Below are 16,043 nucleotides of genomic sequence, written 5' to 3' on the forward strand. Positions count from 1 at the left end.
CAAGAGTGGAACAAAACACTAGGCATAAGGCCGAGCCTTCCACCCATTACCAAGTATATAGATGCATTAAATTAAATACGAGATAATAATGATATCCCAACAATATCCATGTTCCAACATGGAACCAACTTCATCTTCACCTGGAACTAGCAACGCTATAAGAGGGGCCGAGCAAAGCGGTAACATAGCCAAACAACGGTTTGCTAGGAAAGGTGGGTTAGAGGCTTGCATGGCAATGTGGGAGGCATGATATAGCAAGTGGTAGGTAGCGCGACATAGCAATAGAGCGAGCAACTAGCAAAGCAAAGATAGAAGTGATTTCGAGGGTATGGTCATCTTGCATGCAATGTTCTCAGAGTTGTCGAAAGCTTGATCCTCGTTAGCGTACTCAACAGGTTCCTCGATCACGTACTTATCTCCCGGCTCTACCCAAAGGAAGAACACAAGAAAAGGATCAACAATCAATCACGGTGCAATGCACAAGCAACATAATGCAAAACATGACATGATATGCAAGACATGATATGCAATGCATATGCATGCTTCAGAAGGGAAATAATGATCAAGGCATCAACTTGGCAAACCAAGTATGCTTCTGGAAAGATGAGATGATTTCGGTCGAAATCAATATAAAGATCACCGGAAACGGAGGCATGGTTTGCAAATGGCAAGCAAAACAAGGATGGTGCTATTCTGCGATTAACAGCACGATGCCACCTAGAATGCAACAAGAAAATGAAGCTACTGCACTCCAACATAACAACAAAGTATATGGAAGTGATGTACAAGAGATGCTTGACAAAACATGAACACTGAGCTACGGCTAAAACACACAAGAGCAGGTTCAAACAAGCATGGCAAAAGTGCAAAAGATATCAGCTTCACAGACTTAGTGAAAATACTAACATGCCAGAAATAACATCAGGAATCCAAGTTTAGAGCAAGCAAACAACATGCTACAGGAACATACATAGCAATACAAGGCATGTCATGATTCTACTAAATGCATAGAACAAAAGTCCCTTACTGATCATGACCCCAAAAGGCACAGAAGATATGATGGCACCCATGTAAACTTAGCAAGTTTTAATAACAGTTTCAGACTTAGCAGAAAATAGAGCATGGCATAAGCAGAATTATGAAGGCAACTTTGCGAGCTGAAACCACTCATCACTAAGCCTTGCATGACAAAAAAAGCATACCTACAGCAAGATGACATGTTCACGAAGCTAACCATGGCAAGATCAAGTTCATAGCATGCATTGATCACTAGCAACAACCATGGCAAAATTGATTAACATCTAAAAATTCTGCCAGGAACATTTTATAGCATAAGTAGAGCAAGAACAAGACATGCTAGGGCACTCCATAATTGCAAACAGGGGCATGGATGGATAAATCATAACCATATATTCAAAACCTCCTTACTGAAGCATCTCAAAAGAAGCATGTATCTCACTGTATCATCAAGTTAACATGGCATCAAAATAACAGCAGGAAAATGACTTAGCAAAATCCTAAGTCCCTGAAAATAGCAACATCACGAAGCCTAGTTTGCATGCTTGTGCTAGTCACCACATTGATCACAAAAATACAAGACAAGCACCTCTGTAAGGGCATGGTATAGTTCAAAACTCATGTAGACCTCATGCCCATATGAAGCACACATCAAATGCAACAAAAATGACAAAACCTCATGATTTGATAAGTAGCAGCACCTAACATTTTATAACACTCTTGCATCAATGATTAGGGCATCAAGATGGACTCATACAAGCATGCCATAATGGAATGAAATGAAGATCATCTCACAATGAACATTTTGATATATCATATGCATGATTGGGAGAACCGAGCAACAAGATGTGGCATGATGAAGTAGGCATGAAAATGTTACAGACTTGGAGGAAATATACCCCTCAGACGAATTCGGGACGGAGTCGTACGGGGACGAAGCGGTGCAGCACGGCTGAAGCTGTTTGGATCGGGGGATCTCGCGGATCCAAGACGGAGGGAAGCAGCGAGAAGACACCGAGCGGGATGGGGCGGTGCAGCGGACGGGGTCTCCCATTTGGTTCGGCAGACGACGGCGTGCGTGGACGAGCGTGTGCAACCGGCTGGAGAGAGAGGCCCGAGGCCATGGCGACGGAGGGCGAGGGCGGCGCTAGTGCAGAGGGCCTCCAGCAGCGAAGGGACGGAGAGAATAGGCGGATCCGGCCGGTCTCCAGCGAAGGGCGGCGCTCGGTTGGCGGGGCACGGCGCAGGGGCGGCGGCCGGCGGGCGGAGGACGCGCGGTGGAGCAGCGGTGTAAGGCGGCGAGGTGGTGGCGCTGGCGGTGTGCGGCGGCGCGGCGAGCTCCCGCGACGGCAGCGGGGATGAAGGCGACCGGCGCTGCTGGCGACAACGGCACTTGCCGGGTCCGGCGAGGAGCGCGGTCGCGCGAGGAGGCGGGGGGACGGGCCAGGCGCCGGCAGTGCGCGGGCTCGCGCGGGTCAGATCTGGGCCCCGTGGGCCGGCAACGAAGTACGGCGGCGTGGGCGCTGACGTGGCGCGCTGTGAGTGGGCGAGGACGGCGGCAGTAGTGACGTGTCATGCTCCCATTGGTCGGAGCGACATGGTGGCGGCGCTGGACGCGTCCGATGGCGGACGGACATGTCCGGTGGCGCGGTGGAGGTGAGATCTCGGGTTTAGACTGCGATTTTGGACGGGGTGCACATATATATAGGTAGAGGGAGTTTCAAGTGTCCAAATGAGGTGCAGTTTTCGCCCACACGATCGTGATCCGACGACGGAGGACATGGAAGTGATTTAGATGGGTTATTGGGCTGTTTTGGAGGGGTGTTGGGCTGCAACACACAAGGGGCTTTTGCGGTTACCCGGTTAACCGTTGGAGCATCAAACGGACTCCAAATGGAACACAATTTGACAGGCGATCTATCGGTGGTGTACCAAGGCCACTTGGCAAATCTCGGTCCATTCCGAAAACGTTTAACACCCGCTCACGAAAAGAGACAAGAGGGATGCGCCGGTGCATGTGGGAGTGTCGGATTGCAAAACAGACAACGGGGAAAATGCTCCGATGCATGAGACGAACACGAATGCAAATGCGATGCACATGATGACATGATATGAAATGCGATGCACATCATGACATGATATGAAATGCATGACGTGAACAAAAGCAAAACAAAGAGAAAAACCCAACCACGAAGGGAATATCGTATCGCATCTTCGGAAAAGGCAAGCGTCGGAGTTACAAATATGGAAAGTTGTATCCGGGGCGTTACACTAAAGTTCACCATGCCCAAGTTCAATGGAAGCAACGATCCCAAAGAGTACGTTTCATGGGCATTGAAGGTCGACAAAATCTTCCATTTGCACAACTATGAAGAATAGAAGAAGATCGCGATGGCATCCCTTGAGTTCCAAGACTATGTCCTCATTTGGTGGGAACAGGTGATCGAGCGCCATGAGGCAAGAGGTGAACCACCCATCACTACTTGGGCACAAATGAAGGATTTCATGAGAGCACGCTTCGTGCCTACCTACTACAACCGCGACCTCTTCAAGAAGCTTCAACTACTCAAGCAAGGAACCAAGAGCGTTGAAGAGTACTACAAGGAGATGGAGATTGCCATGATAAGAGCCAACGTCACGGAAGATGATGAGGAAACTATGGCACGTTTCTTGAATGGACTCAACCATCCTATCAAGAAGATCGCCGACTTCCAACCATACTCGAAACTCATCGAGCTCGTGCATCAAGCTACAAAAGCGGAACCTCAAGTGCAAGACGATTACAAGTATGCCAAGTTCTCATCCAAGTCATACGGCTTCTCCAACACCCAAGCTTCAACGACTCCAACACCGTCTACCAAGCCTTCTACAAGCAACGTCGACAAGTCGAGCCATAAGAAAGCTTCATCAACCCCAAGTCATCCTACAACGAGCAACTTCAAGATGAGAGCTTCATCATCCTCTACCCCAACCGATGAGACCGTCAAGACGAGTTCCTTCAAATGCTTCACATGCGGAGGCTGAGGCCACAAGTCCTATGAGTGCACCAACAATCGGACCATGATCCTCAATGATGACGGAACTTATGACTCAATGAGTGATGGAGAAATGGAAGCCCTTGAGAAAGTGGCCATACACCAGCAAGTGAACGAAGAAGACACATAACAAGTCTTTTGCGATGAAGACTCAAGTCCCGCTCTTGTTGTCTCCAAGGTCTTGACTCTTCAACATCAACAAGAAGAAGACCAAAGATGCCACATATTCCACACCAAGGCCGACATCAATGGAAGATCTGTCAAGGTCATCATCGATGGAGGAAGTTGTCATAACCTCGCAAGTGAAGAACTTTGCTCCAAGCTCCAATTGCCCAAGACGAAGCACCCACATCCCTACAAAGTTCAACGGCTTAGCGACTCCGACACTATCCATGTCGAGCATCGAGTACAAGTCTCCTTCAAAATTGGTCCCTATGAAGACACTTTGGTGTGCGACGTCGTTCCAATGACCGTTTTCCACCTTCTTCTTGGATGCCCATGGCAATTTGATAGAGGTGCATCCACAACGGCCGAACGAACCACTACATCTTCAAGATGAAAGGAAAGGAGTATGTACTTCGCCCCATGTCGCCAAGCCAAGTGATTGCCGACAAGCAAGCCACCCACCGTGGAGAGAATAATGGGAGACCAAGCCACCAAAAAGAGAGTGACCGCCACAAGCACAAATCGAGTGCCTCCACGATGAGCGACAAGAAGAACTTAGTCCTATTTGCCACCAAAAGTGAGATAAGAGGAGTGTGTGAGAACCCATCAAGTGTCCTACACTATGTCCTTTTGTACAAGGACAACACACCAAACGCTAACACCTCTCACGCTCTACCTTTAGTGTTGTCTTCTCTTTTGCAGGAATTTCAAGATATTTTTTCCCGACGAGCTACCTCCAGGACTACCTCCACTACGAGGCATCGAGCATCGCATCGACCTCATCCCCGGAGTACCTCTTCCGAACAAAGCTCCCTACACCGCGTCAACCCCGAAGAAACCAAAGAAATACAAAGGCAAGTGAAGCATCTCATAGACCATGGACATGTGCGTGAAAGTTTGAGCCCTTGTGCCGTCCCGATCATTCTTGTGCCAAAACGAGACGGTAGCTTTCACATGTGCTCCAATTGTAGACCTATCAATGCTATCACCGTTCGCTATAGGTATCCCATTCCACACCTTGATGATATGCTTGATGAACTTAGTGGTGCCACTATATTTTCCAAAATTGATCTTAAGAGTGGTTACTATCAAATCCGCATACAAGAGGGTGATGAATGGAAAACCGCTTTCAAAACCAAGTTTGGGTTATATGAGTGGTTAGTCATGCCTATGGGTCTATCGGAAGCACCGGGTACTTTTATGCGTCTTATGAATCATGTCTTTTGCCCTTACATTGGTGTGTTTGTTGTGGTCTACTTCGATGATATCCTTGTTTATAGCAACTCTCTTCAAGATCATGTCACCCATGTTCGAACCGTTTTACAAACTCTTTGAAATGAGCATCTCTTTGCTAACATGGGAAAGTGCCTTTTTGGTGTTGATAAGCTCATTTTCTTGGGTTTTGTTGTTTCCTCTAAGGGTGTTCATGTTGATGATTCCGAGATCAATGCTATTAAAACTTGGCCGCAACCAACCAACTTGCATCAAGTGCATAGCTTTCTTGGCCTTATGGGTTTCTATCATTGCTTTGTGAAAGATTTTAGCACCATTGCTTCGCCTTTGCATGCTTTGAGCAAGAAAAATGTGCCTTTTGTTTGGGGACCATCCCAAGATACCGCTTTTAATGAGCTTAAGAATTTGCTTACTCATGCTCCCGTGCTTGCATTACCCAACTTTGACAAACCCTTTGAGATTCATTGCGATGCTAGTGGTAATGGCATAGGAGGTGTGTTAACGCAAGAGAAGCGCCCCATTGCGTACTTTAGTGAGAAACTTTCCGGAGCGCAACTCAATTACCCGATCTATGACAAAGAGCTATATGCCTTAGTGCGCGTTTTGCATGAATGGGAACACTATCTTTGACCTCATGAATTCATCACTCATACCGACCATGAAACGCTCAAGTATCTTAAGGGCCAAACCAAGTTGAACAAGCGTCATGCTAAATGGAGTGAATTTATTGAGTCTTTTCCTTATATCATCAAGTACATCAAAGGTAAGGAAAACGTTGTGGCGGATGCCCTTTCCCGCATATGCATGCTTGTTACTCAACTTGAATTGGATGTCATTGGCTTTGAGCACATAAAAGACTTGTATGAGCATGATCCTACTTTTGCTACTCCTTACGCCAAGTGTTTGACGCATACCTCTTGGGAACACTATTACATCAAAGATGAATATCTTATGAGAGCTAACAAGCTTTGCATCCCCGAGTCTTCTCTTCGTTTGTTGCTTTTATAGGAATCTCATGGAGGAGGACTAATGGGACATTTTAGACGCGACAAGACTTTCGCTACGCTCTCCAAGAACTACTATTGGTCAAATATGTTTTGCGATGTCAACCGCTTCACCAACCGATTCTCTACATGTCGCAAAGCTAAGTCTAAAGCTCAATCCCATGGCCTTTACATGCCTCTCCCAATTCCATATCAACCATGGGAAGATATTAGCATGGATTTTGTACTTGGATTGCCTAGGACTAGAAATGGAAAGGATTCAGTATTTGTCGTTGTGGACCATTTCTCTAAGATGGCACACTTCATTCCTTGCAACAAGATAGACGATGCTTCACATGTTGCCAATCTCTTTTGTAGGGAAATATTGCGTACACATGGAGTGCCAAAGACGATAGTCTTGGACCGTGACGTCAAGTTCCTTAGCTACTTTTGGAAGACCCTATGCGCCAAGCTCGGAATCAAGCTACTCTTCTCCATGGCATATCATCCACAAAACGATGGCCAAACGGAGGTGACCAACCGCACACTCTCCTCTCTAATTCGAGTACTCATCAAGAAGAACATCAAGGAGTGGGAGGAGTGCCTACTTATCGCCGAGTTCGCCTACAACTGAGCAAGGCACTCAACAACCGGCAAGTCCCCCTTCGAGGTCGTCTACGAATTCAACCCAGTGTCACCATTGGACATCCTTCCTCTACCACTACAAGAGCGCATCAATATGGGCGCAAGTGCACGTGTGAACCATCTCAAGAAGGTGCATGAAGATACAAGGCACACCATCGAGCGCCAAGTACAATGACTTGTGACCAAGCTCAACTTCAACAAGCACCCCATGGTATTCGACATTGGTGATCTTGTGTGGCTACACCTTCGCAAAGACCACTTCTCCATCGAACGCAAGTCCAAGCTTCTACCTTGAGCGGATGGACCCTTCAAGGTGATTGCACGCTACAACAACAACGCTTACAAGACCGACCTCCCGCGCGACAAGTACAACGTGAGCGACATCTTCAATGTCAAGGACCTTTCGCCCTACCATGGTGATGAAGAATTTGATCCGAGGTCGGATCTTCCCCAAGGGAGGGGAGATGATGCGGAGCATCCCAAGGTCATCCCCATGGACCTACCATCGTCTCACCAAGTGCTTAGCGGACCCATGACACGAGCCCGTGCAAGAGCTCTCGAAACCGAGGTGACATCTCTCCTCTCACAAGTTCACTTCAATGCACATGAGACATGGCTACTACCTCAAACAGAGACATTATGCATACTCAGGTGTCAAGGAGTTAGCCATGAAGAAGCTAAGGAGCAAGGAGAATCAGAAGAGGAAGATGGACGTGAAGAAGAAGAGATGCGGAAGAAGCTACAGGCTCCGGATGACCAACCAGGGCCGGATGTCCAACGATATCCAGGCTCCGGACGTTCGACCCAGATCGGACGTCCGACACACCCACACCCGAGCCAAAACTATGGATTTCTGAAGCGACCGGCGCCCGGACGACCGACCCCGACCGGACGTCCAACCGACACACACCTGAGTCGAATCTACGGACGTCCGATGAGCACCGGACATCCGGACTCTCATGAGCTTCCAGACGACCAGTGACTCCCGGACGTCCAACGCTTGTGTGCTGGTTTGTGTTGGGCCGCAACCCATGTACCCCCACTTCGTCCCCTTTCGCACTAAGACTATAAATAGACCTCCTATTCCTTGTAGCTAGGGTTAGCATTGGTTTAGCTCATATTAGTGATAGATCATTGCTCATCCACATCGGATCTACTCCACGAGAGAGACCACGGCCCCTCTTCAGAGAAGATCCCTTTGGATTCAAGACCTCCTTGTGGAGAGGAACATCAAGACCTCCTCACAGAGAAGACCGGCTACCTTTGTATCGTCCTTAGTTGTTCGTGGATCGTGTGATCTCTTATGTACTCGAGGATGTAGCATATGTGTGACTATTTCTTGTTGGTTTAGTGATTCTCTCGTGCTTTCCCTCATGTTTTCCCCTCATGTTTTCCCTCATGTTCTCCGTGTTCTTCGCGGGATCCGCTCCTTTCGTGAAAGATCGGCCGATTAGGGTTCCACCCCAACACTCATCTCTCTCTCATACGATTGGATTTGGTGGAAAGATGATTTGAGTGGAAAGCAACTTGGGGAAGGCTAGAGATCAATATTTATGTGGTTGGAATGGAATATCTTGACCTCAACACAAGTGTAGGTGGATCTCTCTCAGAAAATGTATGATGGAACTGTAGGCATGTTCTGATGGCTCTCACTCCGAATGATGAGTGGGTGGAGGGGTATATATAGCCTCCACACAAAATCTAACTGTTACACACAATTTACCAAACTCGGCGGGACCAAATCAGAAAACTCAGTCAGACCGATTTAGTTCATAATGTGACCGTTAGGTATTTCGATGGGACCGAGATGATCAACTCGGTAGGACTGATGTGCTAGGGTTAGGGTAAAGCCTCATCCTGGTTTGATTGATGTGCTAGGGTTAGGGTAAAGCCTCATCCCGGTTTGATTGATGTGCTAGGGTTAGGGTAAAGCCTCATCTTGGTTTGACCGATTACACACACTCGGTGGGACTGATTTGGGTAATAAGTGAAACAGAGAGTTGGCCAAGCAAACTCGGTGAGACTGATTGCATATTTTGGTGGAACCAAAATTATTGCATTAGGCAACAAAGAGTTTGCATGCCCATCTCGGTGAGACCGAGATCCCATCAGTGAGACCGAATTGGCTAGGGTTTTGCAGTGGCTATGCCAACAGAACTCGGTGGCGCCGGATAGAAAATTTCGGTAGGGACGAGTTTGACTTTAGGTTTGGGACAAGTGTGGATGTGAGAAAGTGGTTGAGGGATTTGGAGCATATCACTAAGCACTTTGAGCAAGCAAAACATTAAGCAACACCTCATCCCCTTTTAATAGTATTGGCTTTCCTATGGACTCAATGTGATCCTAGATCACAAAAATAGAAAATGTAGAGTCTTGGGATTGAGCTTGAGCCAATCCTTTGTCCTTATCATCTTGAAGGGGTTCCACATCCTCTTGTCCATGCCACTCCATTGTTGAACTTATCTGAAACATACTAGATGAAGACATTAGTCCAATAAGAGATATGTTGACATTAATTACCAAAATCACCCAGGGAGCACTATTGCTTTCAATCTCCCCCTTTTTGGTAATTGATGACAACATACATCAAAGCTTTAGATAAAGATATGAAGAATGACAAGTAAAGCTTTGGAAGGACATGTAACATGCATAGGCTCCCCTACATGTATTCAATCATGTAAATATGGAATATAGGAGCATGTGAATGCATAAGCATGACAGAGTAAGCCATGAGTTACATGTATCTCGGCTATATGCATCAGAGCAAATGGTGTGAGTATGGGAAATGTACCTACATGCTCATGAGTCATTCTTGCAAACAGTATGTACATCAGCAAGAACTACTCATGCACATGAGTATGATGCATACACATACCTTGTGGTCTTGAGCTGGCTTTGAAGGAGATGAACCTAAGTAAACAAGGTTAGATAACACAGAAACATCTACTGAGCAGAGCAAGAACATCAAACCACAAGAGTACCAAGATTGGGATGACATGTAGAATGTGAGTACTGGATACTCCATTGGATATAGACATGTCCCCAAAAGGTAAAGGTATGCAATGAATTCGGTGATTTCCTTCCCTAGCAATCTTTCTCCCCCTGAATCTTGTATTGGATAATGGGAGAATATAGGGAAGCAAAATCAGAGTAAAACATATCATAAACATAAACATGACATAGACATGTCTTTCCCCTCTTAAAGACATGTGGCTTCTCTCCTCTTGAACACCAAGCATCCGGGCCTTTGATGTGATTACCTCTCTCTCCCTTTCTCTCTCTCTCTCCCCGTTTGAAGAGAATAAGTTTTGATGTGATCTCTCTCTCCCTTTGACATCAATTTCCAAGAAGGGATCTTCTAGAGTGTGAGTCAAAAGGTTTGGTCCTTGAGTCACAAAGCAAAGCAGCATATAGAATGTGATGCTGGTAGAGGACAAGAATCATTGAGTGGAGCTGAAATAAAACTATAGGAACATATGTCAAATTGCCTTCTTTGTAGTGAAATCGATGATACCGAGTTGTATTCTTCGGTGGTACCGAATTGGTTCGGTTTGACCGAAAGCAACATATCAGTATGATCGAGTTCAACACAGAGAGAACACTTGTCACCTCAGCTCACTAGGCAAATAAGATCTCTCAAGGATTTGCAAGGAATTAACTGAAGGATTTGCAATGAATTGGATGCAGAAATTGCAGAGCAAAACAGATAAAGGAAAATCTAGATGAAGTTGGGAACAAACATGCAAAGGACAAATGCAAAAACTCAGAGAAACACTAGAGAACTTCATCTAGAAATGGGCGGTGACAAAGTCACCTATGTTAGAGTATATTGATTGAGGAGTCAAGTGAGAACACTTGATCGTAGGTCATACTCATCGTTTAAGCTCAAAATGGGGTTACCATTTTTTGTTCAAGCATTTGATGTATTCACATCTTGTTGAGCTGCTTTGACCCATATCTTGGGGTAAAGCTTCTCTAAGATGGAATGACATACCTTGGGTGGTGGTGTTGATCATAGTCATGTAGTTGAACTTGTGTGGGTGCTCAAGGTTGATGTAGCTCATAAAGAGTTGGGAGCACCACTTGGAAGTGAGTTCATCTACCTACATGGGTTAGTTTTGCAAGGAAGAGCATTTGTGTATCCAAAATGACAATCATGAAATTTGATACCAAATGAAATTTGATTATATAGAATTTTTCAAAGGATATGTTGAAGGGTTTCATGCTTCCTTGTCTTCAACCACCATTGTACAATGACTTGGTGATGTAGAGGTTGCTCAAGATGTGAGTGAATTGCAGTCTCATAGATTTAGATCCATCCAAGTACCTACAAGGGTTAGATAGCATGCAAGGGTGCAAATATATCCAAGACATATGATCATCATCATCATAAGATAAGAGTCAAGGATTAGTCATAGGCTCATGCCTTGCATGTATCCAAATGGAGTTCCTACTCCAAGTTTGAAGCATCAATGATGTTCAATTCACCTCTCAAACGGCAAAATACTTTCTCATCAAGGGGTTCGGTTAATATATCCGCCAATTGTTTGTCGGTACGAACATGCTTAATATCAATGTCCCCTTTAGCAAGATGATCTCAAATGAAATGATGCCGAACTTCAATATGCTTAGTTCGAGAATGTTGCACGGGATTGTGAGCAATCTTAATAGCACTCTCATTGTCACAAAGCAATGGAACATGTTTCACATTGATCCCATAATCTTTGAGAGTTTGGGTCATCCAAAGTAATTGAGCACAACATGAACCAACGACAATGTATTTGGCTTCGGCGGTGGATAAGGATACCGAGTTTTGTTTCCTGGAGGACCAAGACACAAGAGATCTACCAAGAAATTGACAAGTACCCGAAGTGGACTTTCTATCAACCTTGTCTCCGGCATACTCCGAATCGGAATAGCCAACAAGATCGAACGAGGACCTCTTAGGATACCAAATGCCAAAATTTGGTGTATGTATTAAGTATCTCACTATCCTTTTCACAGCCTTAAGATGACATTCTTTGGGGGCCGCTTGATATCGTGCACACATGCACACACTTAGCATAATATTGGGATGGGAGGCACATAGATATAATAATGAACAAATCATAGAGCGATAAACCTTTTGGTCAACCGGTTCACCGTCCTTAGTCAAATCAAATGTCCACTAGTAGGCATGGGTGTTTTCATACCTTTGCTTTCTTGAATATTGAACTTCTTGAATAAGTCCTTGGTGTACTTTGTTTGAGAAACAAAGGTGCCTTACTTAGTTTGCTTGATTTGCAAACCAAGAAAGAACTTGAGTTCACTCATCATAGACATCTCAAACTTCTTCGACATTAGCTTCCCAAACTTTTCACTAAAATGAGGGTTAGTCAATCCAAATATTATATCATCAACATAAATTTGGCACACAAATAATTCACCATTAACCCTTTTAGTAAAAAGAGTAGAATCTATTTTTCCAATCTCAAAGCCTTTTTCAACAAGAAACTTGGTCAAGCATTTATACCACGCTCTAGGAGCTTGTTTAATAACATAAAGAGCTTTGTGAAGTTTGTAAACATGATTGGCTTTCTTAGGATTGACCAAGCCGGGAGGTTGTTTAACATAAACTTCCTCCTCAATTTCACCATTTAGAAAAGCACTTTTAATGTCCATTTGGTACAAGGTGATATCATGGTGATTAGCATAGGCAACTAAGATGTGGATGGACTCAAGTATAGCAACGGGGCATATGTCTCACCGTAGTCCATACCTTCGACTTGAGTATAGCCTTGGGCGACGAGACGTGATTTGTTGCGAATGACTTGACCATCTTCGTCTTGCTTGTTGCAAAACACCCATTTAGTACCAATGATGTTGTGGTTGTTGTCAGGCTTCTTGACCAATGTCCACACTTCATTTCTCTCGAAGTTGTGTAGCTCTTCATGCATGGCGTTTATCCAATCTGGATCTTCCAATGCTTCTTCAACCTTCATTGGTTCAATGCTAGAGATGAATGAATAATGTTCACAAAAGTTAGCCAAATGAGTTTTAGAGCGAGTGATTCTCCCGGTTTGAATATCATTGCAGATTTGTTCGACGGGATGATCTCTTGAGACTCTTGCTCGAACTCGTGAGAGCTTTTGCTTGGGTCGGGGTGGAACATCTTATTCATAATATTGTCCTTCTTCATTGTTGACATTGTCATTTCCTTGTCGTGGTGGAGAAGGAGGTTGATGAGGTTCATCTTGGTGTACTTCCTCGTTTTCTTCATCTTGGTGTGTCCCACTTGTGTATGCTTCCGTATCAACTCTTGGTTCACCTTGTCGTTAGTTAGAAGCTTCCATTTGGACGGACGAGGTACTCTCCTTCACCTCCGTTGGACGAATCTTGCCAATAGACAAGTCTTGGATTGCTTCCGAAGGATCTTTATCTCCTACATCAATTGGCAATTGCTCTACTTGCGAGCCGTTAGATTCATCAAACTTCACATCTACCATCTCTTCAACCTTTCAGGTGAAATTGTTGTAGACACGGTAAGTGTGAGAGTTTGAGCCATAACCAAGTAGGAAACCTTCATGAGATTTAGGAGCAAATTTAGAACGACGATGCTTATCAAGAATGTAGCACTTTGAGCCGAATACTCAAAAGTATCCAACTTGGGGTTTGTTACCAGTGAGAAGCTCGTATGCCGTCTTGCCGAGCAGCTTGTGAAGATACAAGCGATTTGTTGCATGACAAGCTATCTCAACCACTTCCGCCCAAAAGTGTTTTGGAGTCTTGTACTCATCAAGCATCGTTCTCGCCATCTCAATAAGAGCTCGATTCTTCCTCTCAACAACTCCATTTTGTTGAGGTGTGTACGTAGCCGAGAACTCATGTGAAATCACTTCTTCGTCAAGAAGGGTATCCACATTTGAGTTCCTGAACTCCGTTCCATTGTCGCTGTGAACCTTCATGATCTTCACTTCAAATTAATTTTGGGCCTTTCTAGCGAAGTTCTTGAAGATCTTTTGGACCTGCGATTTATCATCAAGAAAGAACACCCACGTAAATCTTGAAAAATCATCAACTATAACTAGACCAAATGAGTTACCACCGAGACTCTTGTAGGCATTGGGACCAAAGAGATCCATATGAAGTAGCTCGAGCGGTCTTCTCGTGGTCATAATGTTCTTCACGGGGTGACTTCCTCCAACTTGTTTTCCTGCTTGACAAGCACTACAAAGTCTATCCTTGTCAAATATAACATCTTTTACTCCAAGGATATGATCACCTTTAATAATCTTATCAAGATTTCGCATGCCCACATGACCTAACCTTCTATGCCACAACCAACCTTTTGAAGATTTAGCAATGAAGCAAGTTCTAGGTTGAGCCTTTCTAGTGAAATCAACAATATATAGATCACCTCTACGTGTACCAGTAAAGACCATTTTATGATTATCTCTATGAAACACTTGGCAATCTACTTCAGTAAATATGACATTGAAACCAAAGTCAGCAAGTCTAGATACGTGAAGTAAATTGTAGCCAAGAGATTCAACAAGCATACCATTTTGTATAGAGCTATCATGTGAGATGGCCACCTTACCAAGGCCAACCACCTTACCGTTTTAGTCATCACTAAAAGTGACATACTTTCGAGGGCCGTCATTTTTAGCAAGCTCACAAAACATATCCTTGTCTCCGGTCATATGATCAGTACATCCACTATCAAGGACCCATTCCTTTCCTCCAACCATGTAGCCGCGAAGATTAGCCAGAAGACCAAAGTGTCTCATTGCATCATCAAGATCATTGTCACTATCATCATCCTCATGATAGTATCCATGTTCAACATCGTCATGTGGTGGATCAATTCCTAGAGAGAGTGATTCATTAGAAGTATGACCGTAACAATGTTCATCTCTATGAATTCTAATGACTTCGGAAATGATATTGCTAATAATTCCAACATCTCCTTTGGCTCTCGTAAGATTAGTAAGCTCAAATAGACAATCACCAAATTTGGGATCATTGGAACTCATCTTACTCAAGGCAATAGAGTTATGAAGAATCTCATCTAAGTTTTTCAAGGAATAGTTTGTAAATCATTCCCCAAGGAATCTCCATATGGTGTAGGCACAATCAAGAGTAGGCAAGCTAGCAAGCAAGTTTCTAGGCAAACCTTTAGTGATTAAATTGACAGTTCTAAGATTACGGATCATGTCAATAGTCATCAAGAGTAGAATGCAAAGGATCAACATGAGGTGCACAAGGGTAGTAATGTACTTGTTCAAATGATATTCATTGATAATCTCAAGCATCTCAATTTTCCACTCATGAAAGTATTATCCATCAAGAATAGGCACTCTACGTCTAAGACTCCCCAACGTAGACCCATCCATCTTCCTCCACTGGTGATTAAACCAAAGCAATGGGGACCAAAGCTCTGATACCAATTGAAGGGGATTGAGAAGAGGTGTCTAGAGGGGGTGAATAGACTCTTAGCAAAGAAAAGTGGCAGTTTTTAATTTCTTCAAGTTGAGGTGGAGTTAGCACATGTTTAGCCATTCACAATACATATCAAGCAAGCATGACAAGAATATATGGGCAGCGGAAAGTAAAGCATGCAACTTTGCAAGAATGTAAAGGGATGGGATTTTAGTGTGCAAACGCAATTTAAGACACGGAGATTTTTGGCGTGGTTCTAATAGGTGGTGCTATCGTACATCCATGTTGATGGAGACTTCAACCCACGAAGGGTAACGGTTGCGCAAGTCCACGGAGGGCTCCACCCACGAAGGGTCCACGAAGAAGCAACCTTGTCTGTCCCACCATGGCCATCGCCCACGAAGGACTTGCCTCACTAGGGTAGATCTTCACTAAGTAGGCGATCTCCTTGCCCGTACAAACTCCTTGGTTCAACTCCACAATCTTGACAGAGGCTCCCAAGTGACACCTAACCAATCTAGGAGACACCACTCTCCAAAAGGTA

This window comes from Triticum urartu, chromosome 4 (genome assembly GCF_003073215.2).
Source record: "Triticum urartu cultivar G1812 chromosome 4, Tu2.1, whole genome shotgun sequence".
NCBI classification, from domain to species: Eukaryota; Viridiplantae; Streptophyta; class Magnoliopsida; order Poales; family Poaceae; genus Triticum; species Triticum urartu.